The following is a 13,203-nucleotide window of genomic DNA, read 5'->3' on the forward strand; positions in this document are numbered from 1 at the left end:
GCCTGTCCTCGTCATCCAGGGAGCTCTTGCTTTGGTTGCCCTACCTTTCCCCCTCGTGGGAATATACGTCGACTGAACCCGAACCATCTCCTCTTTAAAGGCTGCCCTTTGTGATTACAGTTTTTCCTGCCAATCTTTGACTCCAAGTTCCCAGGGCCCGATCTGTTCCCAACTCAGCAAAATGGGCCCACTTCCAATTAAGGATTTGTACTCTTGATTGCTCCTTGTCATTTCCATCACGAATCTAAATCTTAGGATATTACGATCGCTGTTCCATAAATATTTCCCCACTGACACTTGTTCCACTTGACCCACCTCATTCCCCAGAAGCAGATCCAGCAATGCCTCCTTCCTCATTAGGCCAGAAACTTAGTGATCAGGGAAATTCTCCGAAACACACATGAAGAATTCCTCCCCCTCTTTGCCCTTCACACTATTACTATCTCAGTCTATATCAGGATAGTTGAAGTCCCCAGTTATCACTGCTCTATGACTTTTGCACCTCTGTGTAATTTCCCTGCAAATGTGCTCTTCTATATCCTTCCCACTGGTTGGTGGCCTGTAGAATACACCCAGGAGTGTATTGTCACCTCTTTTATTTCTTAACTCTCTGACCCCTCCGGGACATTCTCTTTCTCCAGTACTGCAATATTCTCATTGGGTGTCTGTGTGATTTCAGCTACGATGGCTGATACTTTCAGGTCGTTGGATTCAAAATCCATTGGGCTTTCCCGGGCAGATTCTAACTCTGCTTGCGGTGGAACTTTTCAGTTATTCGAAACCTGTTATTTTTCTTTCACCCTTTCACCCTGGAGACCAATGGCCCCGAAACTGCTCAGAATTCTCTCCAAAACATTTCATTTTCTCGTCAGTGGCCTCGTGGCCTCATGCACAAGGCGTCTGACTTTGGGAGGAATCGTGTTGTTATTGGAAGATTAGATGTTGGTGTCCTGCCGCGGTCGTTTTAGACACAGGATGTAACCTTTTCCTGCATGTTCCGAATGTGTTTTACTCCCGACCATTTCTAACTCAGTGTCTTCAGTTTGTCCGGCATTTGTCCATTCCGTGCCGGAGAGGATCTCCCATTGAAGTTCACTTACAGAAGTTGAGTCTCCATTTTCAACATTGTCGAATTCCCATTCCCTCGAAGAACTAAGCCAAGCAGAAGGAGGGAATGACATCGAATTACAGAGAATATTAAGCAAAGAAACAGTCCATTCGGCCCAACTGATCGATGCCAGTGTTTATGCTCCACACGAGCCTCCTCCCAACTGACTTCATCCAATCCTATCAGTATAACCGCATATTCCCTTCTCCCTCAGTGATTGAGAGAGAGGTTTTAAAGATGTTTATGGATGCTCTTGATAGGCACGTAAAAGCCGGTCTGCCCATTTAAGGCACGGTTTGGCACAAATCCAACCTCTCAGCAAGGACTGTGATGAAAATCCCACGTTCATTTTAAGTAAGACCTTCAGATCCGTTGCGGCCGAAGTCTAGACTCTCTGTGACACCCAGCCTCTTGAAGGGAGGAGACTCGTGTGAAGCATGAACTACGGCATGGACCTGTTGCGCCGAATGGCCTTGTTTGTGTGCTGTACATTCGATGTAATTTGTCGTGAAATAGTCCTGAAACATTTCTAATCTCTGAAATATTCTGCAACAGGGCAGAAACATCTCTGATCTCTGCAACAAGTGTTACATAAGCCTGAAGCACATCTATTAATGACAGAAATGTGCAACATAGACCTGAAACATCATCAATCTTCGCAGCAATGTATAACATGGGCCAGAAACATCTGTAATCGCTGCAGCAATGTGTAACATGGGCCCGAAAAGTCTCTAATCTCTACCACAATGAGTAACCACATCTCTAATCTTTACCACATTGGGTCTGGAACATCTGTAATCTCTGCAACAATGTGTGCATAGGCCTGATACATTTCTAACCTCTACAACAATGTATATAATAGACCTGGAACAACTCTAATTTCTAGAAAAATGTGTAACATTGGCCTGAAACATCTGCACTCGCTAAAACAACGAGTAACACAGACCTGAAACATCTGTAATTGCTATAACAATGTGTAACATAGGAATGAAACATTTATAATCGCCATAACAATGTACAGCATAAGCCTGAAATATGTCTAATCTCTACAACAATATATAATATAGGCTTGAAATATTTGTAATTTCCACAACAATGTATATCACAGGCCTGAAACATCACTAATCTCCACAACAATTTTTAATATATGCTTGCAGTATTACGAATCTCAACAACAAAGTATAACATAGGCCTGAAATATCCCTAATCTCCATAACAATGTACAAAATAGGCCTGAAACAAGTACAATCTCTACATCATTGTGTAAAATAGGGCCGAAACACCTCTAATCTCAACAACAAAACCGGGGAACTACAGGCCAGTGAGCCTAACATCAGTGGTAGGAAAATTATTGGAAAAAATTCTGAAGGACAAAATTAGTCTCCACTTGGAGAAGCAAGGATTAATCAGGGATAGTCAACATGGCTTTGTCAAGGGAAGATCATGTCTGAATAATTTGATTGAATTTTTTGAGGGGGTGACTAGGCGTGTGGATGAGGGTAACGCAGTGGATGTGGTATACATGGATTTCAGTAAGGCCTTCGATAAAGGCCCCCACAGGAGACTGGTCAAGAATTTACGAGCCCATGGAATCCAGGGTGCCTTGGCAATTTGGATACAAAACTGGCTTAGTGGCAGAAGGCAGAGGGTGATGGTCGAAGGTTGTTTTTGTGACTGGAAGCCTGTGGACAGTGGGGTACCACAGGGATCGGTGCTGGGTCCCTTGCTGTTTGTGGTCTCCATTAATGACTTGAATATGAATGTAAAAGGTATGATCAGTAAGTTCGCTGATGATACAAAAATTGGTAGGGTCGTAAATAGCGAGGAGGATAGCCTCAGTCTGCAGGACGATAAAGATGGGTTGGTCAGATGGGCGGAACAGTGGCAAATGGAATTTAACCCGGAAAAGTGCGAGGTGATGCACTTTGGAGGGAGTAACAAGGCAAGGGAATACACAATGAATGGGAGGACCCCAGGCAAGACAGAGGGTCAGAGGGATCTTGGTATGCAAGTTCACAGATCCCTGAAGGCGGCGGAACAGGTAGATAAGGTGGTAAAGAAGGCATATGGGATACTTGCCTTTATTAGCCGAGGCATAGAATATAAGAGCAAGGAGGTTATGATGGAGCTGTATAAAACACTGGTTAGGCCACAGCTGGAGTACTGTGTGCAGTTCTGGTCGCCGTACTACAGGAAGGATGTGATCGCTTTGGAGAGGGTGAAGAGGAGATTCAACAGGATGTTACCAGGGCTGAAGAGAGACTGGGAAGATTGGGTTTGTTTTCCTTGGAGCAGAGGAGGCTGAGGGGTGACATGATTGAGGTGTACAAAATTATGAGGGGCACAGATCGGATCGATACTAAGGAGCTTTTTCCCTTCGTTGAGAGTTCTATAACAAGGGGGCATAGATTCAAGGTAAAAGGCGGGAGGTTTAGAGGGGATTTGAGAAAGAACTTTTTCACCCAGAGGGTGGTTGGAGTCTGGAACTCACTGCCTGAGAGGGTTGTGGAGGCAGGAACCCTCACAACATTCAAGAAGCATTTGGATGAGCACTTGAAATGCCATAGCATACAAGGCGACGGACCAAATGCTGGAATATGGGATTAGATTAGACTGGGCTTGATGGCCGGCGCGGACACGATGGGCCGAAGGGCCTCTCTCCGTGCTGTCTAACTCTCTGACTCTGTGTCGATTATACAGCAAGAAACCCGCGATTTTATTATTACACGGATAGAATGCCGTGCTCAATATTAACATTAACACTGAGCGCCAGGTCTGGATCTGACGTTTACCCCGTGGTGCGGGACTCCCTCCGCGTTTCTATTTACCAAAAAATGAAAATCAGAAAATAATAATCTCATCCAGCAGAATTGGGGATTGTTCGTATTTTGCAGGACAGGATGAGGCCGCTCGGCCCGTCGGGCTTGGATCGTGAATTCTGTTCACATTCTCCGCTCGGTGTTGTTCTCCGTGTACATTTTTAATTTACCGATTTGTCTTTTCTTTTCTTTTCCTTCTCTCTCTTTTGCAGACTGAGTGGGAAAGAGGTTCGCTTTGGAGGAGAAACATTTCGATCAAAGATTTGAACATTGTTTATTCTGATTGTAGGTTTCTCGGAGACCCAGCGGGAGTTCAGTTCTCAGTTTCATGATTAGTCGGAAACAGTCGAGCCAACTTGCTGCGAGAGAAAACAATAAATGAACAACATCAACAAAGTGAAAGTAAGAGAAAGTTACAAGCAGAGTCTTAACCACCCCTGGCCCGGGTTTAAGATCATTTGGTGAAACGTTCGAACAGCGGCCGCGTGGCCTAATGGATAAGGCGTCTGACTTCGGAATTAATTGACGATGTTCTCAGAAGATTGCAGGTTCGAGTCCTGCCGTGGTCGTTTTTTACATTTGTTCCAATGTGCGCCATATCTGTTTTACACCGACCGTTTCTCACAGTGACTGACCGAATGGAACGGAAATATGTAAATTCCTTTGCTTACAGAAGCTGACTCTGCATTTTCAATATTGTCGATCTGGGTGCACGGTCAGGACATAGTTTAAAAGTAGCTTTATTTCTACTGTTTGGATTCAGAAATGATCGGCTGATCCATTGTGCTCTGTCCGGATGGGTCCGAATCCCATCCGCGTCGTTATTGTATTGACAAGGCCCGACATAAATTTTGGACAATCAAAACGGGTTTGAATGCTGTGATTATCAATCCGACACCAGTGTTTTAAGTGTTTTAAGTCTGTGTCTCTGGATTGTTTACGTTTTGTTTAAATGGAGAGGGATAATTGGAATTATTCACCTGCCCTACTCAGATAATGGTCGAGCAGAGAGGGCAGATCGGAGACAAGTCTTTCTGTCCTTCCTTACTGCCTCTGTGGTTTGCAGCGAATGAAAGGTTAACGGGAATAACAAATGATAAGGGAGCTGGAACATAAAGAGTTAACTTTATCCATCAGGAAGAAATCTAATTTCAAAACATTTTAACAATCTTGAACCAGTCCAGTTATTAGATTTACACCAAGTCTGTACATGTTTTTCTGTTTCGTGTCATCTGCAAACTTTGAAATTCTGCCCTGTCCATCCAAGTCCATGTTGGACACTATCTATTTCAAGCCGATGATATCAGGCCTTCTTTACCAAAATCGTTTTCAATGTTAGACTTGCATTATCAAGTAAGATTTTGAAGAATATATTAGATAAGAAACTACATTGCCGTCTGGATATGCAACGTAATCAAAAGCTTCCTGATTTCCCTGTGAAAATCCGAGCTCGAATTTTATGTCCCGCCCCACCCCCACCACCAGAGGAAATAACTTCTCTGTATCTACTCTTGCGAACCGTTTTATCATTTTAAATACCTCAATCAGATCAACCTTTCAAACTGAAGGGAATACAATCCAAGTTTATGCAACCTGTCCTCATGATTTAACCCTTTAAGACCAAGTATGATTCTGGTGAATCTGCGCTGCACCCCCTCCAAGGCCAATATATCCTACCTGAGGGGCGGTGCCCAGAACTGAACGCAGTTCGACAGATGTAGTCTTACCAAGGCTCGACACAACTGAAGCACAACTTCCTCCTCTTTATATTCCAGTCTCCTTAAGATAAAGGGCAACATCCCTTTAACCTTTTTGATTACCTTTTGTATTGTCCACTAGTTTTTAATGATTTGTGTACATGGACACACAAATCCCTTTGCTCCTCCACTGTTCCTAATATCGCGACATTTAGAACATTTTCCGATTGATTGGATCCAAAGTGAATTACCTCACACTTCCCCACATTGAACTCCATTTAGCACAGTTTTGCGAGTCACTTAATCTGTCTCTGTCCCTTTGTAACTTCCTGTTCCCATCCACTCAGGTAACTGTGCCTCCGATCTTACTGTCATCTGCAAACTTGGATATAAAACTCTCTATTCCTTCATCCAAGTCCACTGAGGAATATTGGGAGCACATTCCCGAGTGTTCACTGAAATCCGGGTTATTAATGTTCTGAGGAATCCAAGAAATCCCACGGTGTTTCCCCACAGAGGTTTCAGTGAGCGCTGCAGTAAATCTGGCCCTCGGGACTTGATTGAAAACCCTCAGTTTTTGCTGTTCAATCAGAATTGTCTTTGCATCCCGTGCTGGCGAGTCAGCGATTAGTGTTCCAAGAATCAGGAATAAGATCAGGAACCACATCTTGCCGACTACGCTACTGGAGAAATATGAGTTCGATTTTTTTTTTGATCCGCTCGATCAGTTTGAATTTGACCCAGAAACAGGAAGCGGTTTTGGTGAAACTGATCCGAGGGTGAAGCGCGAAGGTGGTTGAAGCGATGAGCTGCTCAGTGATTGGATCCAGCCCGTGTGGCTCGGGATCCCCGTCTGGTCTCCGTCGCCGACACTGTTTTCTCCCTGATCGGTTTCCCTCTGCTTTCACCAATTGCCCCAGGGACCACCGTTTATATCTGGATTCAGCACCAGGCAGAGAGATAGAAACAACTGTCTGCTGTTTATTGACTTGATCTGGAGGTTAATGTCACCGATGGCTGATTCACTGAGATCTGTGTTCAGCCACCATTTGGTTTGGTTCCCTGTACGACGCTTGTTCTCGCCGGGTGAAGAAGACAGATTTTTGCTTTCACCAAGTTGACACAATACTGGACCGGCCTAATTTTTTGTGTGAATAACTGGGATAAGTGGTCAGAGAAGGCTGTTGTAAACCGCAGTGGAACAAAGTATAACTTTTGACGGATCATTAAAATCCTGCAATTGCTGGGACCTCCAGCCACAATGATGCATTCACGGCGTGCGCCATTGTCGAGAGGTGAATGTTGCAGCAATGAGATACGGGATGAGGTGATTTGCCCATAATTTCTGGAACATTTGCGCCGCTCCACCGGAAGACTCGATTCAACAATAAAAGTTGTTTTCGTCGCTCAGCCCACCGTTGCCGTCAACCGTGATGCCGAATTCGCTGTATTTACGTCATTAATCGCGCCGCAGTCACGAGCAATTGGAGAATAACGGCAAATGAAGTATGAGGCAGCAAGAAATGACTGAGAAAAGTCACAGACTTCAGCCTCTCAGCTTCTCTCCTGCATTCTCACTCTCTTTCTCTCAGGTGCATCATTTTGTTCCTTTTCAATCGTTTTTGTTTGTCTCTCCTGCTTTCCATCCTTCTATCCAACACCGCCTTCTTTCTTGGAAAAAGGCGCTTCTGCCATCCACAACTATGAGAGAAGCGATTTGGTGATATTTGACTCAGAACAAAAGCATAGGAAAGTTTGGCTGGGATTTCTCACCAATCATTCAATGAAAGCCCCAAAACGAGATTTACACCGGTACACCAACGAACTAGAAGTAAAGGGAATCAGGGGTTACGAGGAGCGGGCAGGAAATTGGACATGAATTTAGATTTGAGGTTTGCATCAGATCAGCCATGATCTTATTGAATGGCGGAGCAGGCTCGAGGGGCCGATTAGCCTACTCCTGCTCCTATTTCTTATGTTCTTTATACGCTGGCAATTGAAACACACAGCCACTGCAAAATTTCGCCACCACCCACAGCCGATGAGCCATCCTTTCAGACTGTTCCTGTCCATCCAGTCTCGCTTTCTATTCCGATGTTCAGCACCATCGAGTTGTACACTAATTATTTCAAGTGAACAATATCAGCCTCTCTTCACCAAATTTTGAATGTACAACTTGTCTCATCAAGTAAGATTTTCTAAAATCTATATGCTCTGAAGCCACATTGCCGTTTGTGTGAGAATAGGTACACTAGGTAGACTAGCGCTGGTACATATTGCCTAATCTAAAACACACATACTTTAAACTATTGTGCAGTCGTTGTGGGAGGTCCCCCACAGGAGGAGGTCAGGACCTGGTGTATCACAGACATTACTCACCAACATTTCGTGGGAAGAGATGAGAAATGTAATAGGATCAGACCAGATAGTGTGGAGAGAGTGTGGGAATACAACATGATGAATAGGGCTAGATATATGATGTACTGACAGGGGATAAGGAAGAGAAGGTCATGACTGATATCCATGGTTTCTCATGCAGAGACCGATGAACAAAAGATCGATGTTATTGCGCAGACGCATTGAAGGAAGAGACTCAACAAAGTCTCTTGGCACAGGTATCAATGCCATAACGTTGGGAAAGAGCCGCGCAAATGTGGCGCCGTGGCTCAGTGGTTAAAGCACCTGTCTTTTAAACAGGAGATCCTGGGTTCGAATCCCAGCGGTACCTTTAGCTTATGTTGTTTGTCTCCATGTTTTGTGGCTCCCATTTTTCCACCCGTTTCCTCCTCCACATTTGTTACTTGCAGAACCCCTTGGTTCACTTCCCAGCCTCTCTGTGTTGAAAGCCGAGTTAAATTCGTTCCGGAGATTCCCATCCACGGGTTGACAATTGCAACGAATCATCTCCGTGAGGTTAAAGTGCCCCCTGCTCCTTTATATTTCCATTAAATATAAAAATTCAGCTGTTCGCTGATATTCTGTATTTTCCCCAATCAATTAGACAGGAGGGAACGAATCTTTCTGTGATGACGTTGGACAAACTGATTCTAGGGTAGAGCTAAACATTCATGGTGGAGATTAAACACAGACCAATACCGCGGGAGCGCTTCTGGCTAGCTCCCTTTTCATTTGCTTTTCCCGTTAATCTTTCATTCGCTGTAAACCCCAGAGGCAGCAAGGAAGGACAGAGAGATCTATCTGCGATCCGTCCTCTCTAAAATTCCAATTGTCCCTCTCCATTTAAAAAAAATATGAACAATCCTGGGACACAGAATTAAAACACCCGTGTCGGATTGATAGTAATATCATTCAAGCCCATGTTCATTCTCCAAAACTTACGTAGGGCCGCAACAAAAGTTCAATACAATTACGACAAGGATTGGATTCGGACCCACACGGAAAGAGCAGAATGGATTATTCGTCCATTTCTGAATCCAAACAGTAGAAATCAAGTCACTTTTACACTATGTCCTGCCAGAGCACCGTGACCGAGAATGTTGAATGTGTCGAGCCAACTTCTGTAAGGAAAGGTATTTCCGGATTTCCGTTCAAAGAGGTCAGTCACTGCAAGAACGATCGGGGATAAAACACGAACGGCACACGTTGGAAGGATTGTAAAAACGACCGCGGTAAGACTGAAACCTGCAATCTTCTGATAACACCCCGATTAATACCGAAGTCAGACGCGTTATCCATTAGGCCACGCGGCCGCTGCTGCAAAGTTTCAGCAAAAGATCTTGAACCCGGGGCAGGGTGGTTAAGACTCTGTTTGCATCTTTCACTTCCTTTCACTTTATTGATGTTGTTCATTTATTGTTTTCTTTCTTGCAACAAGTTGGCTCTACTGTTTCCGACTGAGCAGGAAACTGACAACCGAACTCCCGCTGGGTCTCCGAGAAACCTACAATCAGAATAAACAATGTTCAAATCTTTGATCAAAATGTTTAGCCTCCAAAGCGAATCTCTTTGCCACCCGGTCTGCAAAATAGAGAGAGGGGACAGAAAATGGATATCAGTTTGAAAGGTTGATCTGATTGAGGTATTTAAAATGATAAAACGGTTCGCAAGAGTAGATACAGAGAAGTTATTTCCTCTGGTGGTGGGGGTGGGGCGGGGCATAAAATTAGAGCTCGGATTTTCACAGGGAAATCAGGAAACTTTTTATTACGTTGCATATCCAGACGGCAATGTAGTTTCTTATCGAATATATTCTTCAAAATCTTACTTGATAATGCAAGTCTAACATTGAAAACGATTTTGGTAAAGAAGGCCTGATATCATCGGCTTGAAATCGATAGTGTCCAACATGGACTTGGATGGACAGGGCAGAATTTCAAAGTTTGCAGATGACACGAAACAGAAAAACATGTACAGACTTGGTGTAAATCTAATAACTTGACTGGTTCAAGATTGTTAAAATGTTTTGAAATTAGATTTCTTCCTGATGGATAAAGTTAACTCTTTATGTTCCAGCTCCCTTATCATTTGTTATTCCCGTTAACCTTTCATTCGCTGTAAACCCCAGAGGCAGCAAGGAAGGACAGAAAGACTTCTCTCCGATCTGCGCTCTCTGCTCGACCATTATCCGAGTCGGGCAGGTGAATAATTCCAATTATCCCTCTCCATTTAAACAAAATGTAAACAATCCAGAGACACAGACTTAAAACACTTAAAACACTGGTGTCGGATTGATAATCACAGCATTCAAACCCGTTTTGATTGTCCAAAATTTATGTCGGGCCTTGTCAATACAATAACGACGCGGATGGGATTCGGACCCATCCGGACAGAGCACAATGGATCAGCCGATCATTTCTGAATCCAAACAGTAGAAATAAAGCTACTTTTAAACTATGTCCTGACCGTGCACCCAGATCGACAATATTGAAAATGCAGAGTCAGCTTCTGTAAGCAAAGGAATTTACATATTTCCGTTCCATTCGGTCAGTCACTGAGAAACGGTCGGTGCAAAACAGATATGGCGCACGTTGGAACAAATGTAAAAACGACCGCAGCAGGACTCGAACCTACAATCTTCTGATAACATCGTCAATTAATTCCGAAGTCAGACGCCTTATCCATTAGGCCACACGGCCGCTGCAGCAACGTTTCAGCAAAAGATCTTAAACCCGGGCCAGGGGTGGTTAAGACTCTGCTTGTATCTTTCTCTGACTTTCACTTTGTTGATGTTGTTCATTTATTGTTTTCTCTCGCAGCAAGTTGGCTCTACTGTTTCCGACTAATCAGGAAACTGAGAACTGAACTCCCGCTGGGTCTCCGAGAAACCTACAATCAGAATAAACAATGTTCAAATCTTTGATCGAAATGTTTCTCCTCCAAAGCGAACCTCTTTCCCACTCAGTCTGCAAAAGAGAGAGAAGGAAAAGAAAAGAAAAGACAAATCGGTAAATTAAAAATGTACACGGAGAACAACACCGAGCGGAGAATGTGAACAGAATTTACGATCCAAGCCCGACGGGCCGAGCGGCCTCATCCTGTCCTGCAAAATACGAACAATCCCCAATTCTGCTGGGTGAGATAATTATTTTCTGATTTTCTTTTTTTGGTAAATATAAACGCGGAGGGGGTCCCGCACCACGGGATAAACGGGTCAGATCCAGACCTGGCCCTCAGTGTTAATGTTAATATTGAGCACGGGATTCTATCCGTGTAATAATAAAATCGCGGGTTTCTTGCTATGTATTCGACACATCCCCTTGCTGTGTGTTTAATCAGGGCAGGGAATGTTTTGCTGTTTATTGATAATCATTTTTCAGGAAATCAGCAAACTCGTCTCGAAGCATGAAATTTCCAGTTTCTATTTCGCTAAATGGAGTTGAGGTGCAGATCAGCGATGAGCTGCTGTGACTCCGCCGCGTCGGTTTAACCGGAATTAGACGTTTCAGTGAAGTGAAGTGAACCGTCTCAATCCGGTTTATTTCTTTAGTTGTAACATTGGTTATTTTGAGTGACAGATTTATCGCACATTCATTGAGAGTTCAGTTGTTAGTTTTCTGATCAGTTTGAATCTGAAGAAGTTAAAAATAAGGAAGGAAAATATTACTAAGGTCAAAACTCGAACTGATCCAATCACCTGGTCTGCGTCTTTAAAGGTAATTCGTTCTCCCCGGAGCCCTGTTCAATATATTAAAATGCAATCTTTCTTCCTGTGGCCCCAAGTTCCAGGTACCATATCGGATCCAGTCGACTGGCGCACGAAGGAAATGTTTGGGGGGAAAATTGGATAAGGGCGGTTTTTGGCCGTGGGTGGCGTGATGCGCTGTTTCTCCTCGCCCAATGACCCTTGCGCTGGCTGGACGCAAGATTCGCTGGACGGAAGACTCACCTGCAATCAGCGTTCCATTCTCGGCCTTGCACTTGGAATCAATGCAACACGCGCTTTCCACCACCAGAGGGAGCACAATCGCTTAAAGGGAGGTTGTTTCTTCGAGATCTCTCAAAGACAGCTGGGACCTCTTATTTGGCGAAAATAACAGTCTACTCTCTGCACGGAATCTGAACTGAGATGAGACATCGCACACGTAAAACACAGATGCAGGTTCCATCCCTATGTTTACACATGATGAGTTATCTTTAAACACTGAACAAAGGTTGAACACAACTAAATCTCACATCCTTCAATCTGCATGCCAGATCTCACCAATCTGCCGATCTGAGTTGGTACCAGGCCTGGAGAGTGCATGCACCAAGGTTCCCTGTTGGTGCTGAGAGACCTTGGTTCAAGAGGTGGACAGAAGGAGGGACATTCTATATCCCCGAGGTTTGGAGGGGGTCGGGGGGCAAGAGGCGTCCAGACATATATCCAAAAGACAGCGGGAGGCAGCGGGGGACGAAGTCAATGCCAGTCCTACAGCATCATAGACTTGGATACATTGCAGGAAGAAGTTCAATGCTTTGATATGAGTCGTCAAGGTGAGTGAGGTCAACTCTCAAGTGGCATCTCCTACAAGCTGAACCACGCAATACACCCACCATCCCCCACATACCAACAAACTCTTTCCATCAGTATTCAACTCTTGTAACCAGAGGCTTCCTCTCACCCTTACACGTTAGCACTGTTGCAAGCCGCCCACCCACAACTCACAGGCCACACACACTGGCAGCTATTTTACCATGACAGGCAAATCACCCAGACACACGTCCCGTTTTTTGGCAGAAGAAGGTGGCGCATATCAGGAGGCAGCAAGTGGCAGTGGCATTTAGCACGTCGAGCCTGTTCCACCATTGAATGAGATCATGGTTGACCTGTGACCTAACTCCATATACCCGGCTTAGCACGATATCCCTTAATTCCCTTGGTTCACAGAAATCGATCAATCTCAGATTTAACATTCACAAGTGAGCTACCATCAACTATTATCTGCAGAAGAGCGTTTCAAACGTCCTCCACTCTTTGCGCAGAGAAGCCGAGGTTAAGTAAACGCAACACAACTGGAGAAAAGAAAATGTCTCAAGATGTTGTGCAGATTGAAGCTGAATATGAATTTATCGCAATTCACGCGGTGTCATGAATGCAGAATGAAAATGCCCCTGCATTGGGCGGTCATCGAGCCCCCGC

The 13,203-nt window shown here is 44.4% G+C and overlaps 3 non-coding genes across 3 annotated transcripts; 2 read left to right on the forward strand and 1 right to left on the reverse strand.

Annotated features, from left to right (window-relative positions):
- The first annotated feature begins 4,406 nt into the window (after positions 1–4,406).
- On the forward strand, positions 4,407–4,496 carry trnar-ucg (transfer RNA arginine (anticodon UCG)). Its single transcript is given in 2 exon segments — positions 4,407–4,443; positions 4,461–4,496. It is a non-coding gene; the product is annotated as a tRNA-Arg (tRNA).
- A 3,783-nt stretch (positions 4,497–8,279) lies between these two features.
- On the forward strand, positions 8,280–8,352 carry trnak-uuu (transfer RNA lysine (anticodon UUU)). The gene has a single exon. It is a non-coding gene; the product is annotated as a tRNA-Lys (tRNA).
- Positions 8,353–10,630: 2,278 nt separating this feature from the next.
- trnar-ucg (transfer RNA arginine (anticodon UCG)) lies at positions 10,631–10,720 on the reverse strand. Its single transcript is given in 2 exon segments — positions 10,631–10,666; positions 10,684–10,720. It is a non-coding gene; the product is annotated as a tRNA-Arg (tRNA).
- Positions 10,721–13,203: the final 2,483 nt, after the last annotated feature.

This window comes from Heptranchias perlo, unplaced genomic scaffold (assembly GCF_035084215.1).
Source record: "Heptranchias perlo isolate sHepPer1 unplaced genomic scaffold, sHepPer1.hap1 HAP1_SCAFFOLD_133, whole genome shotgun sequence".
NCBI lineage: Eukaryota > Metazoa > Chordata > Chondrichthyes > Hexanchiformes > Hexanchidae > Heptranchias > Heptranchias perlo.